Genomic DNA, 12,152 nt, shown 5'->3' with positions numbered 1-12,152 from the left:
CCCTTAATTCCCCTATGTCTAATCCAAAGTATTTCTATACTTTCCTCCCTCTCCTTATTATATGTTAGCATTCACATATCAGAGAGAACATTTGGCCTTTTGTATTTTTGTGATTGTCTCATTTCATTTAGCATGACAATCTCCAGTTCCTTCCTTGTACTGGCAAATGTCACAATTTCATTCTTCTTTATGGCTGAGTAATATTCCTTAGGGTATATATACCACATTTTCAAAAGGCCTCTTAAAATAATATTTCCCATGGAATTTGCCACGTGGTTAAGATATTAAAGAGCTGCTAGACAGGTTTGGAGGAGGAAAAGAAATGACTGGAGCTAAGTTGAGATAAAATGAGTGGCACTCCTACCAAAGTAGGTGTCATAGACGACATATATTGATGGAAAATTTATATGCCAGGAACTAACTAGTGATAACACCCAATGAGAAGTCAGAATTTTCATAGCATCAGCAGTAAAAGTAGTAGACTTGAGGAGCAGGAAGACAAATAAACAGAAACAGAGAGACAAAGCCATAATGCAAAATAGAGACAAAGAAAGGGAATAAAACAAAGTACCCAGAATACAACTGTCTCCAGCACAAGGCCTAGGACAACTAACTCTAATGCCCTGGGGAAGAAATATAACAGAACTCTGACAGGGTGAACTCTGTGGGCCATTAAGAAGTATCTGTTTTGACTTTCTAATTTGAACATTATCAGTACCAAAAGATTACACAGTAATGCAAATTTACATATGTATATCCTATACCTATATATAGCAAATAATTATTTATTACCTAGGATATCATATAAAATAACTTCTTATTCCTCTTATCATCTTTTTCTCACCATGAAATAGACAACTTTTGGTCTAATAACAGCCATAACTTGGGCATACGTATCAACATGGTGGGGATGGGGCTTCTTTTGTTTCTGTAGTGGGCTCCTCATGGTGCACAAGAGGATTCAGCAGAGCTCTGAATCTATCTTTTAGGTCTCAATGTGGAAGTTCCTAGTAATTCCAGATCAGGGAAAAGAACTGTAAGATGTTCTACTCACTGAACTGGAAATGTTAATTTATGATAAAAACAATCTCCCTAATTCACATTGAATATAATATTTAGAAATAATACAATACAAATAATGCAATATATTTTACCTTATTATAAGAATTTACATAGAGTAAAATCTAACACAATAATATATGATCATAGTGATTTTAATATTTAACATGCCTTTATTTTAAATCCTATTGAAATTGTTAAGGTTGAAGGCATCAGTTAACTATTGCTGCGTAATAGTTACTTCAAGTAGCATAATTTTAGAGCTTATGGTTCTCTGGTTTGGTTGTAGTTTCTTGAGCTAGTTTTGCCTGAGGGATTTATGAATCAATAATCAATTATTTGGGCTGGGGATGTGGCTCAAGCAGTAGTGCACTCGCCTGGCATGCATGCGGCCGGGGTTTGATCCTCAGCACCACATACAAACAAAGATGTTGTGTCCGCCGAAAACTAAAAAAAATAAATAAATATTAAAAAATTATTAAAAATAATTAATTATTTGTTGGCTGAACCTAGAGACTCTAAAATAGCTTCACCCTATTGGGTCTTGGAAAGTAGAGACCTGAGGACCATTCATTTTCCATTGAGTCAGAATGAGCTTCCATAGACAACAGCAGTTTCTAAGACAGCAAGCCCAATGTGTAAGCTCTTTTCTAGCCTTTCTTAACTCAGTAAAGGTCCATCTGCCAAAGCAAACCCTATGGGCAAGCTTGAAACTATTATGACAAGGAACCACGCAAGGGTGTAACTATTTACAGGGAGAGGTGATTCATTGGGGATCATCAGTGTAACTGTCTACTACAATCCCTTCATATATGCCAGATTCACCTAAGAGGATCAGGTTCATATTGGGAAATGGAATAAATAATGCACAAATCAGGTTAGAAGGAATCTCTCTCCAGTCCATCCTGTAAGGATCTGAGAAATCATCACTTTGTCCTTATAACATATAAAAAATGGTAAACAAACTGAAAAATCAACAAGCCTTAGATCCATCAAAGAAACTGGATCCCAAGACCATCCCCTATCCCCCAAAACTGGTGAAAAATAAAGGCACATACAGAGATTCATAAGTTCTTAGAGTGGAAACCCACTAGCAGAAACTTGTTTGGGAAGCAACACTGGAATAAGAAAACCTGAACTAGAATTGAACAATAACTGGAAGTTCCCTGTGGACAATGCTGACCTAGTCACTCAGGGCTCCAGCTGATTAATATAGGGACTATAGTTAACATGTTATATTCCAAAATTGCTAAAAAGTAGAGTTTAAATTTTCTTTTGAGTGTAGTTCAGTTTACTTTGGTGAGTTTTACCTCCAGGATCTCAACCAGGTTCTCACAAGGCAACCAAAGCATTCTGTTTTTCTTGAGAAGTTTCAACCTTAGGAGAAACTATTTTACAAAAGAATAACCTAGTAAAATTTTGTCAGATGCTAAATGACCCAAGATAATGAAACTACCACACTCGATCCTGCTCTAGCCCTCTACTTGGAAGAAGCTCCCAATGCTCTTCCACATGAGAGAGGAAAATATCCAAGTACAGCTGCCTCCAGAGATCTTGTCCCATGAGAGTGGGGAGAATGAGGAACCTGACACAGCTTCTTTGAAGATCCGAGACTCACTAAAAGATTGAGGTCTAATTATAGGGCTAGTAACATCTTCCCTCACCAAGCAGGGGAAATGCAAAGCAAAACTAAACACCAGAAAAAAAAATACACATATTATACTCAAACAGTGGACAATTAATGGGAAATTAATTTTTTAAAGTCCAGTAAAGAATCATAATTATCCTGGTTTGGATATAGGTATGTCCTCCCAAAAGCACATGTGGTAGGTAACACACAATACTCAGAGGTGAAAAGACTAAATTATGAGATCTGCAAAACCTTATATGTATACTACTCCTTTAGATGAATTAATAATTTGAATGGACCACTGAGTGCTAACTGCAGACAGAGTGGTGTGGCTGGAGAAAGTATAGGAGGTGTGCCTTTTGAGGGTATAATGTAACCATAAGAAACATTATGTCAGGCTCCAGTTTTCTCTCCCTGCCACCTCAGCTTTTATTTTTATTTTACCAAAGATTGAACCCAGGGTGCATAACCACCAAGCTACATTCTTAGCCCTTTTATGTTTTATTTTGACACAGGTTCTCACTAAGTTGCTTAGGGCTCTGAAGTTACTGAGGCTGGTTTTGACTTGCAATTCTTCTAGCCTCCTGACTCAGCCTCTGGAGCCTCGGATTACAGTCATGTACCACCACACCTGGCTCTCTATGCTTCTTGTTTGCCATGAGCTTAGCAGATTTTCTGCCATGCCTTTCCACCATGATGTTCTACCTCACCCTGGGCCCAGCAATGGAGATGGTAGAACCCAAAATAATCTTTTCTTACTCTAAGTTATTCTTGTCAGGTTCACAGAGACTAAAAGCTGATTAATATAGGGACTATAGTTAATATTTTGTATTTCAAAATTGCTAAAAAGTGGAGTTTAAATTTTCTTACAACAATGTAATAAGTATATGAAGCATACTTAGGTAGGATATAGTAATTGACCAGATATAATGTATTATAACATCACATTAGGCACATTATGCCATATAAATATGTGTGATTATTTGTCAATTCAACATCAGAATAATCAATGAGCCTCTAGAAAACATATTAAAGAAAAAAGAAGATATAAATGAGGGAGAACATAAATGAAAAGGGTGGCATCAATACAGATTCCATAGACATTAAAAAGATAGTAAAGGAATACCACAAACAACTCAATGTTCTTAAATTCAAGAAATTGCATGAAATATACTGATTTATTGCAAGACAAATATGCTAGATTTAACACAAAAAGAAATGATCAATCTAAATAGAACTATAACTTATCAAAGATATAGAACCAATAAGGCCATCCCACCAGTTCAAAATAGGTTCCTGGTGAATCCTAAAAATCATTTAAGAAAGAAATTATATCAATTCTTTAAAATCTCTTCCAGAAGATAAAAGCAAACAAGCTATTTTCTAACTCATTGTATCAGACCAGCACTAATGTAATAACAAAATCAGACAAAATTATGAGAAATCCACAAACTAAAATCTGTCATGAAAGAAGATAAGAAAAAATGCAATGAAGTATTAGCAAATATTACCTAGAAACAGACTCACATCAGTCCAGCCAACCTGGGTACAGAAAGGAGCAGAGGCAACCCAGCAGCACGAAGCAGAGACCCTTGCAGCAAGTGATGCTGCAGGACCTTGACATTCCCATCAGCACGGCTACTGTCACATGTGGAAGGAGACACTCAGAAAGAGAGGAGATGGAAGGAGGAAGACAACTCCTTGGAAAATAGGGCTAGAAACTTACTGAATTTGTTATAAAACATAGACCTCTGGATTCGATGTAAAATAAAAACTACATATCCATTCATAACACATCACAGATACATATTTGGCATGCATATCACACATGAATACTTGGGTTTGCATCTATTTGTGTGTGAGTTTGTCCTTGTCTGTGTTTGTGCAGAAATTCTCAAAAATATCTTCTGCTATTGAAAATTCATTGATTTTGGAAGCAAATATAATAGAAAAATCCAAAAATTTCTTTGGATATTTTCATTTTCTATACCTGTTGTTCTAAATTTTTTTAATATTAGTATGTTTAATTTAGGTAATTGTTGTTGTTGTTCAAGACCCCCTAGATGAAGATAATAAAATTAACTAGAAAAAATTGTGAAGAAGTTTTATTCAAAATTTGCTAAAATAAATAAGTATAAAAGAGATTTCAGTTCTATGTCTGAGTTGATGAAAGGCAAGAAAATATTATGTGGGAAAGCTGGAACTGCAAAGAGGAGAGAACCTGAGCTTAACGATCCCTGTGAAATAACAATTAGAGAAATGATCCAATTTTCCAAAAGTGTCATATCAATGGAGCTAAATAGATCTACAAGAAAGCAGGTGATGGTAGGTACTAAGTAGAAACAACAGGAAATGTGCTAATGTCTCCTTTAGCAGGGTAAGCAGGTGGAGTTCGAAGGAAAGTTCTAGAAGGCCCAGGAAAGTGGAGGACAGGCTGGACTAAAGGGTGGAGTAGGGGTGTTGTGCTGCCACTTTTTCTTGCCCCTCCCCTGCTGTCTGGATCCCTTTGTGATGAGAGGGCACAGCCTTGTGACACAGGCCTGGGTACTACTCCACACTGCTGAACAAACTCTCAGGGAGGTTCAGATGATGGAAAATTCTCTCTTTCCTCTGAATAGTGTTAGTGCCTCATGGATGAACCCCAGCTTCACCACCTAGGCAATGGATTTGATCCTTGTCTTTGTGTGTGGACTGGGACTCTTTCTCTTCCTATTGCCCTGCAGGGTAATCCATTCTTCCCACCACCTAGAAAAAAGGGAAAAGGGAGAAAGGTAAGAAACCCTCAGGCCAGACCCAACAAAAAAACAGATCATTTGTCTAATCTTCTTTTCATTTTTCCAAATTAAGGAGAAATAGTTCAAAAAAAAATCTCAGGACAGAACAGAGCATCACTCTGAGTAGGCATGGCAGTGCAGGTCAGAGAGAGAGAGTGTGCAATAGGACTTCTTCAATCTGAAGCCTTCAGACCATCCATGTGGTGAGCTGAAAATCCCAGATGAAATGCACACACACCATGACTCAGTGGCTGAGGTCAGGACTCTATGATAGAGTTTGGAACCTCTGGAGAAGGACAAGCCCTGAGCACTACTCCATCTCTCATCTTCTCCTGGATTGCGTCTGTGGAGCAGGTCTTTCCTCTGTGTTGGGTTTATATGAAGGTTGTGCTGAGTCCTGAGAGCCTCCATCATGGCTAGAGAAACCTCTGGCCTCAGGGACCACAACCCTCCCTGGCAGCTGAGAAGAGCTTGTGGAAATGAGTCTCTTCCTGAGCCAAGGATCAGTGATTGAAAACATGCTTTGTGTAGTTTATGTAGAAAATCCCATTTTGTGTTTTCCAAATAAGAAAAATGAAGTATTCTGCCACTTTTAAAATTTTCTCTGAATAAAAGGGTCTCCACTAGCTAACTGTAGTAAGTTAATCTGCACAGAATCATGGAATGTCTGCAACTGGTCTAGGAGAGCAGAGGGAAAACTAGGTCCCAGTCTCTTCTTTTCTTTCTTGTTTGTCAGAATACTAAGGTGAAGAGGGGACAGAACAAGAACAGGAAGAAGAATGGCATTCTGAAAGGTAAGTCCCCACCCTTCCACTCCAGAGATGACTTGCGGTCCCCCATTCCCAAGAGAGAAGATGTCACTTGCACAGTCCTGAGTGCAAGGATGCTTGGAAGGAAATCATCATACCGGAGACACTTCTCAGGTTTTGTGCCCAGAATGAAGCTCTGGTGTCCAGTAAGATAGTGTGGACAGTATTGGAGCCATGCTGTCTGTGATTTTGCCAGTGATGAGAACCCATTAGGGTCAAGTTGTTTTCTTAGGGGCGAAGACTAAACAGCCAAGAAATGCCAAGACAAGTATAGAAGGCAAAAAAAAAAAAGTAAAAGGTCCCAGACCTGCATATACAAATAAGTGGGGGTGCCTATTCATTTCAAATTTTAGAATTTCTCTGTTCTCATGAATTCCTTCTGCCCTTATCTTGTCTCTTTACTCTTGCATTCTGCATACATCACCCAAAGGTGAGCTCAATGGTGGAGTGATCCAGGCAGAAAGATAGCAGTCCAGGAGGCATTAATTAACAACTCCTATAACTCCCTGCAGGGAGGAACAATTCCTGGGGCAGGTTACCTTACCAACAGTTGTAGAAGCAGGGGGAAGGATATGGGAGGAGGAGGAGGAAGGACCATTTGATTTTCTTTCCTTTCTAATCAGCCCCCATATTCCAGATGGGATGTATTTATTTTCTACACTGACTGCAATTTGTACCCCCAGTTTTATTGGGATATGATGGTGGGAATTCCTGATCAAAGTGTGAACAGGCTCATATGTCACTAAGAGTGAGTCCTCTCTGAGATGGCCCAAACTTTCTCCCCATAGGGAGTACAACAGGGGCTAGTGGAAGTGTAAGTCAATGACAAAGCACTGTCTCTGCTTTGTCATTAACTTACACATTAAACAATAATTCTGGTCCTCCAGAGTCTACTCTCCCAGTCTGCTCCACATAGACATTACACTCACCCTTCCTTCTCCACAATAACCCAGTCTCCCTTTTCAGGTTATAGTGATTGCTGGAAGAAAGTAGAAGAGACTAAAGATCTAGTTTTACTTCTACAAAGATGAGTAACTTTCCACTTCTTTCTGAGTCCTTTGTACTGCTGCCTATAATATGACCCAACAGCACAAGTTCTCATGGAGGAGGGGGGAGCCTCTGTTGGGGAAGTATCTGACTAAAACTATGGGTTATCAGAGAAAAGGGGCTTTGAAAACTCAGAGTGTGGGAGCCATGGACCACAGATGCCCACCTCTGCCCCACCTGCCCTACCTCTTGGCCCCATCTGTTCCTGGCTATACCCTGTGCCTTCTTACTCATGTAGCCACCTAGGGAAGTGCTATGATGACAGAAGCTTTCACTAGCTCTAAAGAGGAGATGACCCAGATAAGATGTGGAAACCAGAGTCAGTTAGAATCCACAATCGCATACACTGCCTATAGAGGATGCTTTGGCTACTGCTTTCTTTCCTTTGGCTTCCCTAACTTCTTTGAGCAAGCATCCTCTGCATCTTGCCTTTGCTTTCTCACCAGATGTAGTGACTTTCTCAGTTTCTATTGAGTCACAGTCAACCTGAGTGCTCTGTCACCAGAGTCTGTGATTCCTCTAGAACCAAGTTCACTTCAGTCACATGGATTTTCCTCTCCCCAATCTTGTCCTCCTGATCCCATGGCCCATTGTGTATCTTTGAAAGGCCCCATCCTTACTACTTCTCAATGTGACTCAATAACACTCTCACTGGGAACCAAGCCAGAGAGCTCCTCTCCACCCAACAATTGTTGGTTGCCACCTCATTTTCTACTGCCACTCCTGTCCCCTTGCCATCTCCTGTGCCATTGCCTTTTCCTGTCCTATTCCCATCTCTTGTCCCATTGCCATCAGTTGTCCCACTGCCATCTCCTGTCCCATTGCCATCTCCTGACCCAGCAATCTCAGGCCATGTTCTATCCACCTATCCCATCTTACTCGTCTCCTTTTGGCAGTTGGCTGACAGAATCTGTGACCTCTCCCACTCTCCATACAGTGAATCCAAGAGAGGTCATGCTTTCCACCCACCAGAGGACTCATTCTGGTCAAAACACCGACTATCACAGGTAGAGGCTGAAGGGACCTCTTTCGTTAACCCTGATGTCCAGAAACTGCTGGAGATATTGATCAGCAAGGGAGCAGAAAGAAAAATTTGTAATGTAAAGACAAAAGATGAACCAAACAACTCTCCGAATTCTCAGGGAAGCATAGTACAGTCACTGGAAATGGAGCAAGGCACTACAATCCCACAACCCTTCTGGAACACAAAAGGCAGCACAAAGCAGTTTTCTATTCCTCAGCACCCTTTTAAATCAAGGTCCTGGAGGACCGTTTACTGCAGAAATGCAGCCAGATCTTTTACAGCCTCCCCATTCTGCACAGCGAGTCCCTAGTGGCTACAATCAGCATATCTGGACCCTCAGCAGAGTTTTCCTCCATTAAATTCAGTAAACTTCCTAATCATATTCCAGGGCAGGTGTAGAGTGCACCTGGGCCACTCTCTTCCTCTTAGTTTTTGCTCCACCCTGTTGTCTAACTATAGTTAGTGACTCCAACTTTGTCCTGTTCCCAGTCCCCATCACTGGCTCAGATGGGGACATATTTATTTTCTACACTGACTGCCATTTGTACCCCCCATTTAGAACCATCAGAACCATCTCACATCATCCTTCCCAAGTCTGCGATGCCATCTTCCTCTGAATACTGCCTGTGGATTTTCATGCCCTACAAGCCAAGAGTGGACCCAGCAGCTTTTGGTTTCTGCTCTTCAACACCTAGAATACACCTTTTGAGGAAACAAGTAGACAATAGAGAGGTTTTACCTTATTTGGTCCTAAAGTCTCAGAATGTTTTCAGCAATCTCACTCCTGTGACCAACCCATCAACAACCCCCAGGGGATTTCTTCAGCTCTGAGCTTCAGGAGAAACTGGAGCAACACTTTCAGAAGAGGTTCATGTTACATCAGTATGGACTACCACCCAATATCTACCTGTTTCTGAATCTGAAGGAATCCTGGGACAACATCCCAAGAACAGGTCAGACAAAGGACAACTGTGGGTCTTCCTAGAATTCAGTGATTCCCGATAACAGTAGCCCTGCTGTACAGGAAACTGGTTCACAGAGACCAGAGATAATACAACAGGGCATAATTCCTGTGAGTGTTTGTAATTCCAGGCTTGGCCCATCCCATGTCTGTGTCCTACCTGGAAGTTCAAACACCCACAGTGCAACTTCGGATGGACCATCCTTAAAAGATGGGGAAGCCATCAAGGAACACCTCCCAGGAGCTCTCCCTCCTTGATATTGGCACTGGGCAGGTGCTGGAGGCACATCTTACAAGTCTAAGTGTGAGGCACAGCTGGGGCCTACTCCTCAAATTTCTCAAGCACATAAATGTCTTGAAGATGAAAAACTCTTGAGGCTTCACCACTTCCACAGCATTCCCTTCCCTACCCAGCCTCCTGTGAGTCTAGGGCTGACTCCATTGACCATGATGCCAAAGTCCTGGGAAAACCCACCCAGAAAGGTCCAGGATTAAAAGAGGTAGTAGTAACTTCAGTTCCCAGTCTGAAGAGTCCTCTTTCTGACCTCTTATTTGAGTCCCTGAGTAGAACTAAATCTGTTGACAACTGAAGGGTCTTAGATGCTCTTGCAACTGCACAAGAGGGCAGCCTGCCTTCTCAACCACACACACTTACATTCTTGTGGGCAGAACTTGGCATAACAATGTTGTCCTGGGGTCTGAAAGAGACAGCCTGAAACCAACTCTAAGCCTAGAAATGGGCAGACATGAGTCCCTGGGGAGTAGAGATGTGAGCACACAAGACTCACAGGACTCATACCACAGCATGTCATCACTTCAGTTAGGGTCCCAATTTTTAAGCTCTAAAGAAATCAGAGATAGAGGATGATGATGAGGAGTCTCCTGACTGGGAAATCACCATTGGAATCAGGAAGACGTCAAACTACCCAAATGTTCATATTAATCTGGGGAATTAAAAATCTCAGGGGGCCAGTGAAAGACCCTCTCCTTCTAGAAGTTCTATATTCCAGAGCCAAGGATACTCATGTCTGAAAGCACAGACTGAGCCAGAGAACCAGCCTCAATAACTGGCTACACGCATCATCCTGCAAGACTGTGCCACTGTTTCGTCAAGACTGTGCCCTGAGGTTCTCCTGGCTGCAGTCATCCTGGTTTCCTAGGAGAGACTTCCCAGCTCCCTAAGCATGTCCAGTAGCAGTGCATCAATTTCTCAGGCACTGTATGGAATCCTAGCCAGTGAAAATGGCAGTGAGGACCTGCAGAAGCCCAAGATTCCTGAACTCCAAGATCCATGATAGAGTAGGAGAAATAAATTTAGAGTAACTGCCAAGAGAGAGGAGAGTCTATGGCCAAGGCCAGAAGCACAGAAAGAAAGGATTGCAGGAAGCAGGTATTTCTGTGCTTGGGAAATGAGCCCCTCTTCCCCAGTCATGGAGGTAGAAGAAACTGTGGGGGATAAATCATCCCAGGCTCGTTCAAAGAGGAACTTTGGGGACAGGATAAAAACTTTCTGCAGAATATTTTCCTCAGTAAAGACAAGGAGGAGGTAAACTCCTTACCCAAAGTCAGTACTCCATCAAATTCTACCCAAAGCCAAGGATCAGTCACAGGCTGACTGCTTACAGACAATGGGGCATCAGAAACCCAGACATTCATGACCACTATTGGATGTATCAAAGAGCAGAAAATGAGGTTTCATCATAGTTTTTCTGGCTCAAAGTAAAAAAAAACTAAAAATCCCCTATGGGTAGGCAATCCCATTATTCCAGGTGTGTCTCCTCCCTGGAACAAAGAATAGAAATGGGAGCTATGGCTCATGGTCACCAAGCCAGCCCCAGGAGCCTCAGCCATCATCTAAACAGGTGGATTAGAAACAAGGACAAAAATCATGCCTTGCAGCTCAAGGAGTCTGCACCGCTGCCCAACTCTTTCTAGCATAGGCCCAGGGTGGCAGGTATCTCGAGTCACATGTCCATTGTCCAAGGCACTGTTCAGAGACATTTATTACTGGTCAACATGAATGTGTTTCTCACTCCTGTCCTGGTGGGAAGAAGTTTTTCCCATAATTCAAACCATACTGAGAAAAACTGTCATCATGTGAGCCCAACCTTTGTTTGATTATGGCTTCTTCTTAATGAGGTAACAATGGTTTAATAATACTTTTTTTGTTTAATCAGAGAGGCTTCTGTCTGTGTTGTGCTGGGTCATAGGGAAGGAGGAAATGTCTGTTCTTCATTAGAATGGATTCTAAAAGAGACTGGACATGCAGGGAGGTGACAGTGGCATTGAGTACCCACCCTTATTCCAGATCCCCTTATTACAAATTAAGAATTCATGACTTGATCATTAGAAATAATAGAATGCCTTTGAGACTCGTCAAGATGGGGCAACTTCACAAGGACCCTACCATACATTCTGAATCAGCCTTTCCTTTCATCCTGAACTTTGTGAGGCTGTAGGAATTGGGATGAAGAGTTATCATGGAACTTAGTAGCTTCCCATGTACAGGAAAGTTGGGAAAAGTTATACTTTCTTGGCCCTGAGTTCAGAGGTGGCCAGAGTCACTTCTGCTGGATGTCTTGATGGGAAATAGAAGACAACTGCCTTGTGAACTCCTGCCTTATGGAGGCTAACATGGAGATGGGCCTTTCCAGCTTCTTTTTCTTCAGGCTGCATGCAGTGGCCCTATCACCTGCTTCTGCTCCTGCCTTCCTCATTCTCTAAAGCAGTGTCCAGAATGGAAACAGCAGATCTGTGTGTCTGGGTGGGAAAGCAAGTTGGTTGCTAAGGGCTGTGTCACATGCAACATGCCACTTCTCAACCCCCCAACCCCCAGGTGGCATAAATA

The sequence above is a fragment of the Callospermophilus lateralis genome (genome assembly GCF_048772815.1).
Source record: "Callospermophilus lateralis isolate mCalLat2 chromosome 8 unlocalized genomic scaffold, mCalLat2.hap1 SUPER_8_unloc_1, whole genome shotgun sequence".
Taxonomy (NCBI): domain Eukaryota; kingdom Metazoa; phylum Chordata; class Mammalia; order Rodentia; family Sciuridae; genus Callospermophilus; species Callospermophilus lateralis.
The sequence above is the reverse complement of the archived record's forward strand: the minus strand, read 5'-3'. Positions refer to the sequence as shown.